The sequence below is a fragment of the Lissotriton helveticus genome, chromosome 6 (genome assembly GCF_964261635.1).
Source record: "Lissotriton helveticus chromosome 6, aLisHel1.1, whole genome shotgun sequence".
Taxonomy (NCBI): Eukaryota; Metazoa; Chordata; class Amphibia; order Caudata; family Salamandridae; genus Lissotriton; species Lissotriton helveticus.
The window spans coordinates 19,228,327-19,245,631 of NC_136067.1; the positions used below are offsets into that span (position 1 = coordinate 19,228,327).

Genomic DNA, 17,305 nt, shown 5'->3' on the forward strand with positions numbered 1-17,305 from the left:
ATAGACTCCTTAATGAGATTTAAGGTCTTAGCTTCTTTGGAACCAAAGGAACACATGACCACGATGTGGAAAAGGAAATGCTTAGGAGAAGAAACAAAACATTCCTAAAAAAGATGCATGAATAAAAGTTAGATCTTTCTCACCCAGTGCTAAGATCTGGTGGTATTTTGTGTTAGTAATTAACAGGCAGAGATTTTAAGAGCTTGGACAAATGGAGTTAATAGTCAAAGTGAATGCAAACTTGTATGTGTTGGGTACTGGTAATGCAATACCCTTACCAAGTGGCTCCATCAGCTTCCTCGTCATCTGCATCTGCCTGATTTCCACTGACGCCCCCTACATTTCTTCATCGCCTGTATTTGACAGTGTCTATCAGAGGCCTTGGGATACAAATACAAATCGTCCTATCGTTGCTTTTCACCTTTGCTTCTGTAGGTGCAGTGGCTCACAGTTGTTCTACACATTTTGCTGCCAACGAAACATACTGGAGAATTGTTTTCAGTATCATCAAGAGAACAGTTAGCAAAACACCTGGAAAATGGAAGAGCGTCCATCATTGTTTTCAAAATATTTCTCTGTCCATTTTCTTTGGTCATGTTCAAGTCCCAGTGCAATTCAAATGTGAATGTTTTTGGTAAAAGGAACAAAAACAAGCCTCGGCAAATTTGTATAAACAGTAAAAACTGACGTTTTCCTGAAATTAATTATATGGGGAAGTACTTTCCCTACTGGGGACCCCCTTCTCTAGCAGCCCCATAAAACATGGGGGTGTTTTCATCTCTTTCTCATCTTAGACTCATCTTAGACACAGTCCTGCTTTCAGAATGCTTGCCAGTTGGGGTAAAACGTTTTCAGACTACCCAGAGAAGTACTTTTGTTTGCAAGTTTTCACATTGTGTGTAAAACACCCTTGCCTTTCCTTTGGTATCCCTAACACAGACTGTTGCATGCAGAAAGTTCAGCTTCGAAGGTGGTTTTCACCAGAAGAGCAGAACTTCCAGTAAAAAACCCCGCAGAATTCAATTCTGTAAATCATTATTTATGGACATAGATTCAACGTTTTGTGACCGCAAAACGTTTTATGAGTCAAGCCATGAACATGGATTAGAAGATTAGAATGTGGAGTGATCCATGAAAGACAATGGAGTGCCTTGGACTTCTACTGGCTGGTGGATTCCCGGAGATAAACATTCCAATGTTTTTTTTCATTTCCCACCTGTTTCTGTGAACAAAGGCCTCCCCGAGCCAAAGGGGATTTAAACCCATTCAATGAGTCAGAACCAAAGCTCTCACTGCCCTGTTTCGACAACAAACTGGGGTGGCGTAGCGGGCAAAAGAACGATGCATTTATCCCGAATCTTTTGACTGGGGGAGAATGTTTGCATTGTCAGCATTCCGTCCATCTTTTGTTTGTTGTAACGCTTTTTGCCCTAAGTGGGATGGGAATGCCCAGACGTGGGTCCCTTGCTCACTGTGCCACTGGATTCAAGCTAGCCTGGCTGAAGAAGGGTGAAATACCCTGAAACCAGTCCCAGGATGCTTGCTTCTGGCCCAGGGAGGACCTGGCCTGGCAGTTTGTTTCGGACTGTTCCCATGGGGCACAGGGTCAAGACTGATTTGCATATGGCTGGGTCCAAACTGGGGTAGCGTAGCGGGCAAAAGAACGATGCATTTATCCCAGAAATGTTGACTGGGGGAGAATCTTTGCATTGTCAGCATTCCGTCCATCTGGCCCATCTTTTGTTTGATGTAACACGGTTTCAACAACCAGCATCTGCTTGTCCTTCCTCTCTTTCATGACCTGACCCTTCAGAAACAAGACTGGCATCTCTCTATTTAGGACAGGAGTCAGAAAATAGATCTTTGGGTTAAAGGACCCAATATATCAGGCCTCTCTCCACTCTCCAGGGCTGCACTATATAGAGTTTTGATCCATATGAAAATGGGCAGAGATCTACAGTCATTAGCATAAAGAGTGGGTGTAAAAATAACTTAAAGTCCTAGGCTTATTACATTTAGTGGACGAGTTGTTTTTATTTAACATTTCATAACTATTTAAACATCTCTTTGCAGTCGAAAAGCATATGAAATTCAATAAAAGATACATTGGTGGGACGAATAAGATTAGGGCTCGCTTATCCATACAAAGCCTACCAAATCTAGCTATATCATTAATTTTAACATGGAACACACCGGATATTTTGATGGGAAAAATACAGTCTGCTGGCAGGTGTCAATATCGCAGCGGGAGCAGCATGACTCATCGTGCCCGGTACTTGTGCATGGCAAGTGTTGTGTGAAAAATCCTCTGATCGCGTAATGAATTACAGGAGACATATACGTTGTTGATTACTCATTAAGTACTGTACGCGACACTGAGTCTAACTTCGCAGGTGCATCCAGGTATATTACTATTGATGTCATGAGTGCTGCCTCTGGCTCATGACATACCAAGAGGGGTGCACACGCACCTAGACAATGTGTGCAATTGTGGGGACATCAGGAATGGAGAACAATTAATTGAAGGAGTCAACATGGTTATGTCTGGGTCTTTTTACAATTAAATCAGTTATTCTTAGAGTTAAACTAAAAGGGGTCTTATTTATGAGCCCTTGCGTCAATTCTTGCGCCGCTGGTGCGTCAGTTTTTGTACGCGCCAGCGGCGTAAGAAATTAGCCTTGTTGCACCGAATTTACAAAGTGATGCATCTACCGAGATGCGTCACTTTGTAAACCCCAGCGCCACTTTATACCTGCGCCAATGTAAGCAGGGTGGGCGTTCCGACGCAAGAGAGGGTCACAGAAGTGACGCAGTGAAGTCTGAGATTTCACTGCGCCACTTCTAGGACGCAAATGTGTCAATATCTTACACCTGCCTCCTGGCAGGCGTAAGACTGACACAGGCACATTTCATATCGGACTTGCCCATATGAAATGACCTATTGCTGGAGTTGCGTCACTTTTGTGACACATTTTAGCAATGCGTCATTTTTGCGTCTACAGATGCATCAGAAATACTGACGTATCTGTAACTCTTTGCGACATGATGCGTCATATGGTAAGTATGACGCGTCATTGGTGTTGCAAGGAGGGCAGAATGAAAAGTGACGTATCACTGTTTTCACGCAGCGATGTGTCACTTTTCATAAATGAGGCCCAAAGGGGCTCAATTACTAGCCCCTTGTGCCAACATTGCGTCACTTTCTTTTGGGTTACATCTGTTTTGCCTGCGTCGGAATTGGCTGTGCCGCATTAGTTTTCAATTTATACAAGTGGCCGATATGCGCACTTTTATGCGTCACATTCAGGACCAATATGTTAGAGTGGAAGGTAAATGTGTCCCCTTTGATGCTCCCACACATTGATGTCCGGAGCGTAGGCTACTTGCGTCAAACTGAAGTGACGCTGCCTCACTTATTTGACGCACTGCTGTTGTTGCATCGGCTTCCTTGCGCCATGGGGAGCCGTATCATAAATACGGCGCATCCGTGGCATTCTAAGCTATTTTGCCGCAGACACAAGTAAAGTGACGCCTGGCTGCAGTTTCTTGTGAATGAGTCCCAGAAAGTGGTGGCATTTTTAGGTCAAAACACTGAGATCAGACAAAAACAGCTTTTCCACGCATTGCTGGTATTGGGATTCCCAAATTGAGATCTTTTCAGACATAGAAGACTTGACTCGGAGAAATGGCCGATTTAGATCAGGTTTAGATTGGATTGCAGGTGGGCATTTCGCAGATCATATGATTAATGTGCACGTGAAGCATTTATTTAGAATGGTGTATACTTCCTTGGAAAGGACACTTCCTGAAGGTTCATGAATCGATCACAGAATCACTGGTCGGGCAGCGTAAGACAGCGCTTGTTGGGGACGATTCATGTAGGAGGCACTGTCCCTGCGCACCTGTGTTTTGTCAGTAGTGACAGTACCAGCCCCCCATTACACAAGACTCCACAGTTGTTCCAGGTTTATCACAGAATATGGAATACTGATTTGTGCACAGCACTATCTTCGCGCTACATGAGAACCATCCTGAACTACACGCACAGGCAGTACGGGGTATGGCGGGAACAGTGATTTTACAGCCACCTCCAAGCCAAAGAGAGATATGCTCGCACTGACATCTGTCAGAATATCCTTCACAGTCACCAGCCCCCTGGAGGCAGGTGCCCAGAGATGTATCTGGGTAGGTACAAAAGAACGCATCGGGCTGGACACAGTCTCTGATTTTCCCTACACAGGTCGTCCAGCTGCGTATGCAGGTGCAGGCCTTGTTGGGGGGGGGGCGCTGCCGCTATCACACAGCCTCCATTTTGATAAACACAGTTGCACGAATCAACGGCACGACGGCGGAGACCTACAAAGCAGACACGGGTAGAATTGAGTTAAAGAACAGCAAGGAATGTACTTTGCATCCTACAGTATCTCAGAGTTGTAATGTTCTGAGTGTCGCATGCACAGTCCATCAAGCACGCAAGCGGCACAGACGGATTGGTAAGATTTACAAAAAATGAATAAAATCCCCATTTGAAATAGCAAGTGCAGGATAATTTTAGAATAGATTGAGCACCTCTCCCTTCATTTAATAAAGTATAGAAGAAAAGGGTCACACCAAGACACATGAGACACGCAACTCATCATCAGTCATCTAACAACTTCATTTTGGTTCAGACACCCATAAAAGTACACAGTAGCAAAGCATCACTGATAACACACAGGCAATGTGCATGTTCGATAAAAAAGATACAGGGTTCACTACAGTACAAGTGGGATACAAATGAAAGTCGTATTGCATCTGGATACAATAGAGCACAAGGAGGCAGCTTCATACTGAGACAATGTCCAGGAGCACAAATACACAATTCACTACAAGCACCCATTTGAAATAGGTCTAGAACATGGCTCATCTCTTTATGATAGAGCACATTAGAGTGTCTCCTTGCGATTATAAATTCCAGAAGGGCAAAAAAACAAAAAAAAACATACGGATCAGCTCTAAAAGCGCCCACCATGCCAACAGTGATGTCCAGCAGTACATACTATTTCAGAGGTATTCAGGAACTTTTCTGATGTAGGTAAACAAAAAATATAGGGCCTTATTTATGAGCCCCTTGCGCCTCCGGAGCGTCACTTTTTGTGATGCTCCGATGGCACAGAAGCCTGCGTGGTATTTATCATGCAACACTAGGCCACTTTTTCGGGCTTAATGCTGTCTGATAAATACCAGTCCCTTTTTATCGACTCGAGCACCATGAAATACCAGGAAGGCACGTTTGGTTTAGGAGCTTGATGCATAATAAAAAACAAGAATTGAGCACAGAAAATAGATGCTTTAATAGTTAAGTGCAGGCAACTGTTGCGGCAGGATTAATTAAACAAGTAGGAAGTGTTGAGCACAGCAAATGAATGTGTAAAAACAGAGCACTGGGAGCAGAGGAGGGAGAGTGTTGAATAGGAAACTGTACCAGAAAGGTCTGAGCAAAGGAATCGGACATTTGGAGAGATAAACTTTTGAAAGGACAAAAAGAGCACAGAAAGAGCAGTACGTGTGTTGCAGGATTCAGTGAACATACACATAGGAACATCTCAGCGGAGGGAATGGGCACACATTCGGTACTGGAAACGTAATGGAGAGAGGAGAAAAAGAAACGAGCACAGGAATAACTGATGACCGGAAACAGGAGCAGGAGGGCATGAGTGCAGCTACGGGCACCGGAAGGGCCAAATAGAGAAAACTAGCACAGCCTTACTTACATGCACGCACAAGAAGGATGAACAGAGGAACTAGGTGAAAGACAGATTGAGTACTGTATACCTTGCAGAGAGAGCAAAGAAAAGGAAACGAGCACAGCAAGAGCTCAGAAACAACAAGCTCTGGGCATTGCAGGGGGCGGGGCAGCTGAACCCTTTGCAGTAGCTCACGGCCTGGCGGCCGTGAAAAAAAAATCAATTAGGGGGAGGAGAAGGGAGGCCTGTGGGAGGGAGGCTGATGGCATTGAGGTGGGGAAATGCGCGTGCTTGTGATCGTGAACTGTTGGAAATCCGCAGAAATTCGCCTGATCCGCCTGATGGTTTGAGCTCTTGGTTACACTGCAGGATATTAATAGGCGAGCCCTAAAAACAGTTTAGGTGTACTTTGAGAAGTAAGGCAGACATTTTAGAAAGGGAGCCAAGTTGGGAAAACATGGCAATCTCCTTTCATGAAAGAGTCATGTCACACTTTTAGGCAGGGGCTACTGTCATCGACAGACATGTAGAGAATACCAAAACTTACAGTAGGCCCACTGCTGGTCATTGTTTAGCTTTCTTGTTTGTCAATCTAATATATTTGCTTCTTATGCAACAATTTTCCTTCCTCCTCTTGTTATTCTCCCTCCCGTGGATCTTTTCTTTTTGACATTCATTTTTATTTTGGATATTTGTAACCTTCCACAGCTTGACATCAAGGAACTACTTTTTTCCTCTGAGCACCCCATGGGAGTGCCTGTGTGTTCATGCTCTATCCCACACATCCCTTCCACCCATGCTCTCCTGTGTTACTCCAGCTCTCTTTTCCCAAAGCACAGCAACAGCGACAGCGACTTCCCAGAGTTTGACTAAAAGCTTTATGAAGCTGGTTTAGTTGTATCCCCTGTGTTCGCAACTAGTTGCATTTATTACACTTTGGAAGTGCAGGATGCTGCGCTCCAACTCTGCTAGAGATGTTGCTTCTTCCACAGCCTCATAAATCATCTCACTGGGCTGCTGCAGAACACCAATTGGCCTGAGACTTTACTCCATTTTGGAGCCATGTGGAACGTAAATTAGGCTATGGAAACTTTTTTTCTTTGAAGATGCACACTTCCTAATCCACGGGCTCAGACAGCTCTTATGTTCTTTTATGTACCTTCAACCTGTTGTGGCCCTCTTGGGTCTCTGAGCTTCATGATCAGTAACTCCATGACATGTGTTGGTCTTCAGATGTGGCTCTGGGCAGGGTTCCCTTTCATACTGCAGGTTGTCGTCCTGCTTAACACCAGTCAAAGGCAGGTGTTGAATCCCTTATTGCCTTATTGCGTGTTTTTGGCTCGCATCACCGATCTGGCTGGTCGTTGAGAATATCGTCAAGTGGTGTTTTAGTTCGTTTTTGCACTGGAACGCCTACTCTGCATATCATTAGCGTTAGTTGCCGCTGTCATCCATGGCAGTGTTTTATGCAGCAGCTATAGCTGAGAAACTGGCGATATAGGCAGTTTGCACCAGCTTGGGAAAGGTGCGTATAGTCTATCGCCACTTTTGCCGCGCTACAGTGCTAATAACTCAGCAATGAGTCCTTGAGAATATGCACCTAGGTTTCCTGTTTAGCAATTACTGTCCACAATTATGCATGACTTCATACCAACTAGAGAGTTCCCTCGTGTGGTCTTTGTACCTGGGTTTCAATGCAACCTTCAGTGGTTTACAGAGCATCAAGAGGAGACACGTGAAATGGAAGCCCACTATCCCAATAACTATTATCTGCCCATCTCCAGGCATCAGTTTGAGACTATCCTTAAGGGTATCTTGACTCTAAGTCTCTCCTACCCCTACAAACCAAATACTATGAAACAACAACGCGCAGTCGATGGAATCTCAACACTGGATGAAAAGGATGGCCACATTAAGTAAGCGCCACAGTGCTATACTGTTGTTAGAGCTGATGAGAGATGCTGGTCCAGAAATGAAGAAATGCATGGGTTACGCTGCAGCCGGGTCCAACTGGGACTACTGATTTGGTTTCATGGGCTGACACACAGCAAGAGCGTAACATCTCTGGATGTTGCAGAACTTTCCTGTAGTACACACACTGTCATAGAATTATATTGTGGTGTAGCACAAGGATGCATGCTGTAAAAACTAAAGTTGTCGTCTGTTCGGTGAGAATTGTTTGTGCTGTACCGCTTTGACACTTTGGTTGCAAAGTAGCTTTTACTCTGCTCATTATAAAGGAAGGGCCACACATCCCAAAATGCAGAGGATACCTCAGGACAGGAGAGGGACCCAAACATATCTTGAGACATCTTAATAATTGTGCACATTCACATCCACGTGAGATGTGCCTCCACTTAGGATGGATGGATGGCTAGATAAACCTTGCTTTATTGTTTCAGTACTGATGTTCCATAAGCCCAAGGGCACAAGTGACAATATGCTTCCCTTTTAACAGGATGGCATGCCAACCATGTCAACCAGCAGCATGGATGTGTGCTGAACATGATTATGAAATATCCAAAGTGCTTGTGCTCATCAGTAATTCAGCACAGGGAGAGCTAAGCTTTCATCATAGAAAGCTGGATGAGTGTGCAGCCTTTACCGTGCACAGAATCAACACGAATATCATATCAATATTGTGCAGTATGGGCAGATGCACGTTTAGTAGATGGTGTGCACCTCTGCCCATCTGTGAACTGCACCACTGCTGGCCGGCTTCTGCTTTTCCTCAAATGCCTCTTCTCGCCCTACTTGTTGCTGACAGTACTTCCATGATGTTCACTCCCATTTGAGATTAAACTAGACTCTTTCTTTCTGCCACAAGCATTTCACTGGTAACATGTTTTGAGCTCATTGTTTTGCTTACTTCATGATTTAGCCATGTTTACTAAGATGTCTGCTAGAGTGCCTTTGGAGATGTGCACCTCAATTCAGGAAGGACCTCCAGACCCGGCTCTTCGACTGAACAGCCGATACACCACCCTCACTCAGCACCTTGAGGCCCTTACTGGTGAATAGTAGTGCTTTACAAGAAACCTGATTGATAAACAAGAACCTTTTGAGCCTATTGCGATTTGTGAAAAGTAGCTACAGAAATCTGAAGATACCAAAGTGCCACTGAGCAGCCAATTCTATATATTCAAGGTTAATTTTAGCAAATCATTCCGTGGTTTCTGATTGCAGATGTGCAGTTGTTCCATGGCGCTCCAGCCGTCTCAAGGTTTGATCCAGTTGACATCTTATTTAAGTAAGCTGTGCGGCCCTGATGAAGCCCTGAGATTCTGCACACACGCTCTAGCTAACGTTTCGCAGAGCTAACCTTGGTGAACGAGGAACACGCAATACCATTGATCAGCTAATAACCTACCGTCCTTCCTGTGAGATGAGTGTGCATTAACAGAGCACAGAATCAACACGAACATTGTAGCAAAGACTCCCATGCCGCCAAGGGAAAGCACTGAATTCCTGAGGGGAAAAAAATACAATGATTTTGTCAATTTCTTCCAAAAGACATTGGAAAGTGACTTTTTCCCCAAAACCCTTTTAACCACTTAAAAGATGTATATTGGATCTCAGAGTTTGACAGTGCACAACAATTTTCTGCTTTTCTAGCTGACTCTTACTGTACAAATGCCTAAATGTAGCTCATCCACAATTAAAGATTTGGCTGGCAATTTATAGCGAAGAGCGCGCAAAGGCCCGCATCCCCAATCACTCAGAATGGCCCCAACGCCTCTGGACATCCTTGGGATGGGACGCATCTCCTTGAACCTAGCAGGGAAGGGCCCATCCTACGGGGAAATCTGGCAACACTTTTTGGCACTTCTTGCCCAAGATTTCTGAGAGCTGCCCTGCCCGAGCTCTCTTCGCCTCCTCCACTTGAGCCAACCTACGGACAACCCTTGAAATCACTATACTGATCACCCCGAGGTAACAACTTTTTTGACGCACTAGAGACAGGAACCTCTTTCTTTTTTTGTCTTTCCTACTTTTCTTGTTCTGACTGTGCTTTGGGGACAGGGGTGGGGAATTTTTTTTTTTGGGTGGGGGACTCTTTTTTCTTGATTGGAAATCCAGGCATAAGCATCACGGGCCCTGCGTGGCTCGGTCGGGCAATCTGGCCTCTGCGAGGCGCATGTACAGTTATCATCTGGTGGTTTTGTAATAAAAAAGATTTAAACATAAAGTGAGATAATAAACATAAGATGACATAAAGATGGGCTTTGGTTCTTGATAGCTCACATTGACGCTTGATAGCTTTCGTATGTTTTCTGTTGCACAATGTTAGGCCAGAATATGATGACGGCTCATAGTCAGGCGCATGTCACGTGCACAATCACTCGGAGAAGTGGAGGCCAACTCAGCATCCTTCACCCCGGTCACGCCAGACAAAAGGTGCCACCATTCTTAGTCCTGCTCATACACTCTATAAATCACTCGGATATTTCCCAGTGAGAAGCATAAATCAGCCTCGAGCCCTAGGCTCGTCTCAGTTGCCCAGAAATATAAGAGTATCTTGGCACACTCTCTCTGGAGGCCTACATGATGTAATTATGGCCGAATACATCAACGGTCAAGCGCACTGTTTCACTATAATAAATAACACATTAATTTGCTAGCCTCCGGCTCAAATGGGCGCTCAATGCTTATTTGGATTCTCACCTGTCGGAAAGAGAAATTCAGCTGGAGCTGGCGAGGATCACAGGAGCTGTCAGGAAGGAGAAGGCGCCTTAGCACAATGTTTCAAGATTTCGCCAGATGACGCTGCAGGAAAGACCAGAGCTCCTAGACCGGCAAGAGAGTTTGAATAGAGATTGGTTTCCATGGGGTCAGGCCACTCTTTATAGAACGCTGCCACGCCCAAGATCACCGCCTCCAGGGCAGCTGGGACTTTAACCTTCAACGAATTGCGCAGGAAATAAAGAACAGAGGGCATTCTAAACAAAATAAACACAATACTGGCAACACACGTTGCCTCATTCAATGCCTTTGGCTACCATATGCTGTTTACCACGGAGTACCTCAAGTATGATGGCAGCATGGGGTAAACAAGAAATGTTCCCTCTAGACCTAAATACTTTTACAAATTACAATTTTTCACTTTGAACAAGAGTCTGTAAAACAAGATGACAACAAATACTATTTCACATTTATGTTTTTTATAGAAAAAAGTTATTTCTCATTATTTTCAGTATTTCTTTAAATTCATGATCATCAATTTACAAAACAAACATGTAGTTCATCATTAACACTTTAAAATCTAAATGTCATACAGAGAAAAAAAGAGAAAACAATACAATCTCACGTTTTCCTCATACATACTCTTCCACACACTCCACATTCACTCTCTATTCTGTGTCTGAGGGGTCACAAGTCGTTATGTGATCACTTTATGTTAGGTCGACGCGTTTCGGTGGGATGGGACCACCTTCCTCAGGACCTTTAGCAGAACAAAACAATCTTTCCCAAGAAAATTATAAACTCTGTATGAATATCTGTAACAAAAAAATAACAAATCATGTATCTAAGACATTATTTTGATTCAACATATTGATATTATTTCAATTCTTGTCATTTTTAGTCATCTTGTAGAGAAATCACTAAAAACACTATATACAGACTATGTGATTACATTGTATTATTGCTTTACATCTTTTGTCAATGCTTCATCCTAAAAACAAACCAGCACTTGTGTCTATGTCCACATGCTACGTATTAGTAGAGCTTACTGAAGGATTACTAAAGAAAAAACAGAGAGATTCAAAGGCTGGGTCGCAAGAAAATAGATAATGGGGAGAAGCTTAATATATGTGATTATGGCACCTCATCGACCCTCAGTCCTTTCAAAAACCTAACAATATGATTTAAAATATACCCTAGAAGTCTATTTTTAGATTGAACTTCATTAGTGATACATTGTATTCTTACCCTGATGCCAGGTATAAGACACATAAGAGCTCCAGTTGTAACTTCTTGTCATCTGCTTCTGTGTGGCAGGGCGTACCTACGATAATATGTACAAAATACATCTCTGATGTTTATTTCCAAACCTCTAGGAGTCATTGCTAAATGTACCTGCCATTAAGTGGTTTACAGCTTACCTAGGTAGCTATTGTCCGATGCCAATTATTACAATTCTGTAGGAGTTGTTGTAGAAAATACCTTCACAGTTTTAAGATGGTGTCCATTAATTTCTAGAAGAATGATATGGGTAATATTTAGTTTTAAAAAAACTCACATTGCTACCTGATCGTTAACATATAGCGTGAAACGGTTGGGACTAACCTTCAGAGTAATGGCAACAATATGGCAGCACTCCTTTAATGTGACTCGACTGAAGTCTCATTTATCTCATTTAATACAAGACATCTCACTCGTTTTAAATCTTGCAGCTGAAAGGAAATAATCCAAGGCCAGAATCAGTAAAATTCCGCTCATGTGTGTTACAGCCAAATCGTGCTCTAAATACTAAAGCCCTTCGGTTTCCATTTACTCTGATAAATCGGAATTTACTGTTAAAAGCGAGTAGGATGGGCTAACCTCTTAAGGATCATAAGCCATATGTACGTTGGTACCCTATTTTTATCAAAAAATATATAAAGTAGTTTCTACATGACCCCTTGTAATAAGGGACTCCTTCAGCATTCCGATTGACATAAGAGACCCCCACGGGACCCGAGCTTAAATTCCTCGATGGGTGCAAGCCGCCTTTCATACGGAGGCATAAATGACCGAGGTTCAATCAAGCCTTCGTAGTATTTATCTATGCAATCCCTCTAGAGGACGAGTAGAGTGACGGGATCAGAAGAGCCTACACGCACGCCCGTGACCCCGACCGTTCGAGTAGTTTGCTTACCTTCGTTGTTTAGAAAAACATGGGCATCCCCGCGACTTGGCTCAAATTGCCGTAGGTAAAGGAGGACGTGTGTTTAGTCCTTCTTTTAAATATTGAGTTCTCGCGCCGGTTGTCTGGCTACGCAATAGGACTGTGGCGTGCTGCTCAAACGCCATTTCTCAGTGTTGTTTTCGTCCTCGTAAGGTGGACTGTTTTTATTATTATCACTATATCATTCTTTCAATTAATTAGTTAGGCATAACAAGTCATTAGATTTCAGAGGGTTCAGTGAGTTAACCAATAAAAGCTTAAAAAAAATCACACGCTAGTTTTACTAAACCTGGAAAACGTATTAACCGACAGGCACGTGCCACAAATCCGTGGTACAACCAGTCCTGTAGGAAGGCGAAGACCACCCTAGTTTCTGCCATCAAATCAGGTCATAGGGCTAATATTTTGGCTGCAAGGAATTTCTATAAGAATCTCCTTTCTCATGCCAAATCTGAATGGGAAACAGAGAAATGGAAGGCCATTAAACAAGCTCTAATAGCGAAAGACGCCCGAACTTTTTGGAACTTGGTCCATACTGGGAAGGCAGAAGGGAAGGTAAAGATTGATCCCAATATAGCCGAGGAAGCTTGGTGTGCATATTTTGGTGATCTCTATTCCAACACTGTTTCCGCCCATAGTCTGCTACCTATTACATTCTCGAGACCAACTCTAGAATGTCCCTCTCCTCCCTTTACTATGTCGGAAGTGACCCTTGCAGTTCAAGGGTTAAAAAGCAACAAGGCCCCTGGGTTGGACAAGATCCCCGGCGACCTTTTTAGAGATGAGCCGAAGATCTGGGTCCCCTATTTGACCGTCATATTTAATGCCATCCTTGACGGCCAAAAGCTTCCAAGCACATGGCTGGGGGCCGAAATTATTCCGATTTATAAGAAGGGTTCTCCGCTGGCCCCGTCAAATTATAGACCAATTAGTCTAATTGACGTTACCCAAAAAATTTATGCCAAACTGCTTTTGCAACGCTTGCAAGACTGGATTAGTGAGAATAACATCCTCTCCCACTTGCAAGCAGGGTTCCGAGCCAAAACCTCGACCATTGACCAACTACTACGGCTCCAGGTCCTTTACTGGAAGCACGTGGTGATGGAAGGGGGGAGCCTCTACCTGACATTTGTGGACCTAAAATCCGCATTTGACATGGTGGACAGAAACCAACTCTGGAGCATATTAACAATAATGGGGATACCACCCTATCTATGTCTCCAACTTAAAAGACTCCATGACGGTACCTATGCAAAGGTTCGCTATGGCAAAAACGGCCAGCTAACAAGAGATTTTCCTATTGAGAAGGGAGTTAGACAGGGATGCGTACTGGCCCCTACGCTATTTTCTCTTTTTTTAAACGGCCTCGTTGATGACTTGACTAGTGTGCAAAACAGTGACGCTCCTAATTTAGCCGGCGGTAAATTTTCCTGCACTTATGTTTGCAGATGACACCCTGCTACTCTCAAAGACATCTATGGGGATGCAGCGGGTGTTAGATCAATTTACCAGATTCTGTAGGGACAGGAATCTGGTAATAAATATAGACAAAACTAAGTACATGGTGTTTAACGGCACTACAACCAATTGCTCTTGTCCATCTATGGATGGACGAGCCCTGGAAAGGGTAAATAATTTTACCTATCTAGGCCTGACCTTAAATGACAGAATGAGTTGGGAAACCCAAATGACTAAGGCTAATCTGGCCCTTTCTCAGTCTATGGGAGGTATTCTTAAAGTACAGAAAACCTGTGTCCATAAGCTAGTCAGTGTACCGCTGGAAATATACAAGGTACAAACCAGATCCTCCACATTATATGGGGCAGAACTCTGGGGTCATTGTCCAGCGAACGAGATTAGTATAACTGAGAATACATTTGTTAGACAGCTGCTCTCCTTACCTACTAACACCCCCCTAGTCCCACTAAGGTTGGATATAAATTTGAGGCCAATTGCAGAAGTAATTGCCTCACGCCCGCTTCTTTATTGGCGTAGATTGTGGAGTGTCCCGGAGCTTGAGTGTTATAGAGAAGAACTAAAAATCGTTATGGCTCGCCCGGGAGTAGGGAGGATAAAGTGGTTATCCTTTATAAGGGGGCAGGCGTCTAAGATCGGCATGGAGAATCTCTGGTCCAATCCGGAGGACACATGCAAATCTATCTCAAAGAGAACACTGGCTGAGACTATAAAATACCACTATCTTGAAGAGGTTCTTCGAACAGCCAGGCCTTCTAGTCTCACTGACAGTTTTTTGGATTTTAAGAATGTATATAGTTTTGAGAAAGAATTAGATGTTATAGAACCTGTCTTAGCAAAAAAATTGTTTCTACAATTCAGATATGGTACATTACCCCTTTTTTCTTATTCTGATAAATGGAAATTGGGTTTAGCTCGTCCTTGTCCAGGTTGTAATGATCCGAACGAATCTTTAATCCATGTAACTTTGTTTTGTCCTGCTTATTCTGCCAGCAGGAAAAAATGGATTATACAGTTATGTCTTAATTTAGGACTGAGGAATTACATAGACTATTTTAGAATCTTAAAAACTGATACCAATGCACTGATAGTTTCTGCTATTTCTAAATTCTTGTTCTCGATGTGGTTAACTAGACGAAGACTGATCCGTTTGTAGTAACCCGCTTATTGTGGGTAAACGGCTCTGCCTTAGTAATGTCTAGTTTTCTATTCTGTTTTAAAAGGATTTTTTAGCTTTTGTATTTTATTGACATGTTTTTATTGTTACATCATAACCGCACGTTAACTGATTATTGTAAATATGCAATTTGAGATCTAACAAATGCATTGGATGAGTCGTAAATGTATTTTTATCTTTTTTCAACTGTAATGTACTTTTATGGTTCATTAACAAACCGAAATAAAGTTATCTTGGATGGATTGTTAGGTTTTTGAAAGGACTGAGGGTCGATGAGGTGCTATAATCACATATTTAAGCTTCTCCCCATTATCTATTTTCTTGCGACCCAGCCTTTGAATCGCTCTGTTTTTTCTTTAGTAATCCTTCAGTAAGCTCTACTAATACGTAGCATGTGGACATAGACACAAGTGCTGGTTTGTTTTTAGGATGAATCATTGACAAAAGATGTAAAGCAATAATACAATGTAATCACACAGTCTGTATATAGTGTTTTTTAGTGATTTCTCTACAAGATGACTAAAAATGACAAGAATTGAAATAATATCAATATGTTGAATCAAAATAATGTCTTAGATACATAATTTGTTATTTTTTTGTTACAGATATTCATACAGAGTTTATAATTTTCTTGGGAAAGATTGTTTTGTTCTGCTAAAGGTCCTGAGGAAGGTGGTCCCATCCCACCGAAACGCGTCGACCTAACATAAAGTGATCACATAACGACTTGTGACCCCTCAGACACAGAATAGAGAGTGAATGTGGAGTGTGTGGAAGAGTATGTATGAGGAAAACGTGAGATTGTATTGTTTTCATTTTTTTTCTCTGTATGACATTTAGATTTTAAAGTGTTAATGATGAACTACATGTTTGTTTTGTAAATTGATGATCATGAATTTAAAGAAATACTGAAAATAATGAGAAATAACTTTTGTTCTATAAAAAATAATAAAAAACATAAATGTGAAATAGTATTTGTTGTCATCTTGTTTTACAGACTCTTGTTCAAAGTGAAAAATTGTAATTTGTAAAAGTATTTAGGTCTAGAGGGAACATTTCTTGTGTATCGTACTGTAATCCTCTCTTTCCCTGACCTTAAAAGTATATTTAGAGGGGGTCCCATATTCATGGCAGCATGGGGTAAGCCAGAAGGGAGTGCACAAGCACCACTGCTTGGTTGGGGCGGGCCCTAGACCGCGCACCGCCGCAGCGCCGACGCAGGGAAACTTGTCCAGCGCCTGTTTGCTCTGTTTTCCCATCTTGACCTAAATAAAGGATACCATCATCTCGAGCTAGGAGAGAACTGCAGATATATTACCACTTTTTCTACTCATTTTGATATGTTCAAATGCAAAAGACTGAGAAGCATATTCATGAGAGCTTCAAGTCATGCATGCACCACACAACGTGCTACATGCACAACGCAAAGCTCCAAGTCATATTTATGAAGCCACACAAAGCCACTTTACATGGCTTTGAATGGCTTCACAAATATGGAGTAATGCAATGCAATGAAAATCGCTGTGTTGCCTTACTCTGCACAAGGGTGGTGTTACGTGGGTGCTCCTACACAACTCACATGTTTTTTTGTGCATTCCCAGATTTACAAGGACTTGTAAAACTGGGAATATGTCATCATTTTAACCCTCCCAGGGGAGACATAACGAGGGGTAATGTCTTTATTTCTCCTCACTTTTTCCTATTCTGCACAGCACATAGAAATAGACAAACGCCTCTCAGAAAGGTGCAGTAGATTTGCTTTTCACTTACAAGAGGCCATAGAGAAAAAGTTGGCAGCACTCTTACACCATCACATCATTGAACATTCCACAGGCTCTATGCCATGGGTTTCACCCATTGTACTTGTACCAAGGAAAGAGAGTAGTGGAGCAGTACACATTTGTGTTGATATGCTCCAGGGACACAGAGCCATTGAAGGAGAGAGGCAGCCCGGTCCACATATCACGGTCATGATCACACAACTGAATGGAGCTAAAGTCTTTTTCCGTCTTGACCAAAATAAAGGATACCATCAAC

At 42.8% G+C, this 17,305-nt stretch overlaps 1 pseudogene across 1 annotated transcript; it reads right to left on the reverse strand.

Moving 5' to 3' along the window:
* Positions 1 to 2,014: 2,014 nt before the first annotated feature.
* On the reverse strand, positions 2,015 to 10,564 carry LOC144762146 (uncharacterized; annotated as a pseudogene). Its single transcript, XR_013596057.1, has 3 exons — positions 10,392 to 10,564; positions 9,097 to 9,194; positions 2,015 to 4,356 (listed from the first exon to the last, which is right to left on the reverse strand). The product of XR_013596057.1 is annotated as an uncharacterized LOC144762146 (transcript).
* Positions 10,565 to 17,305: the final 6,741 nt, after the last annotated feature.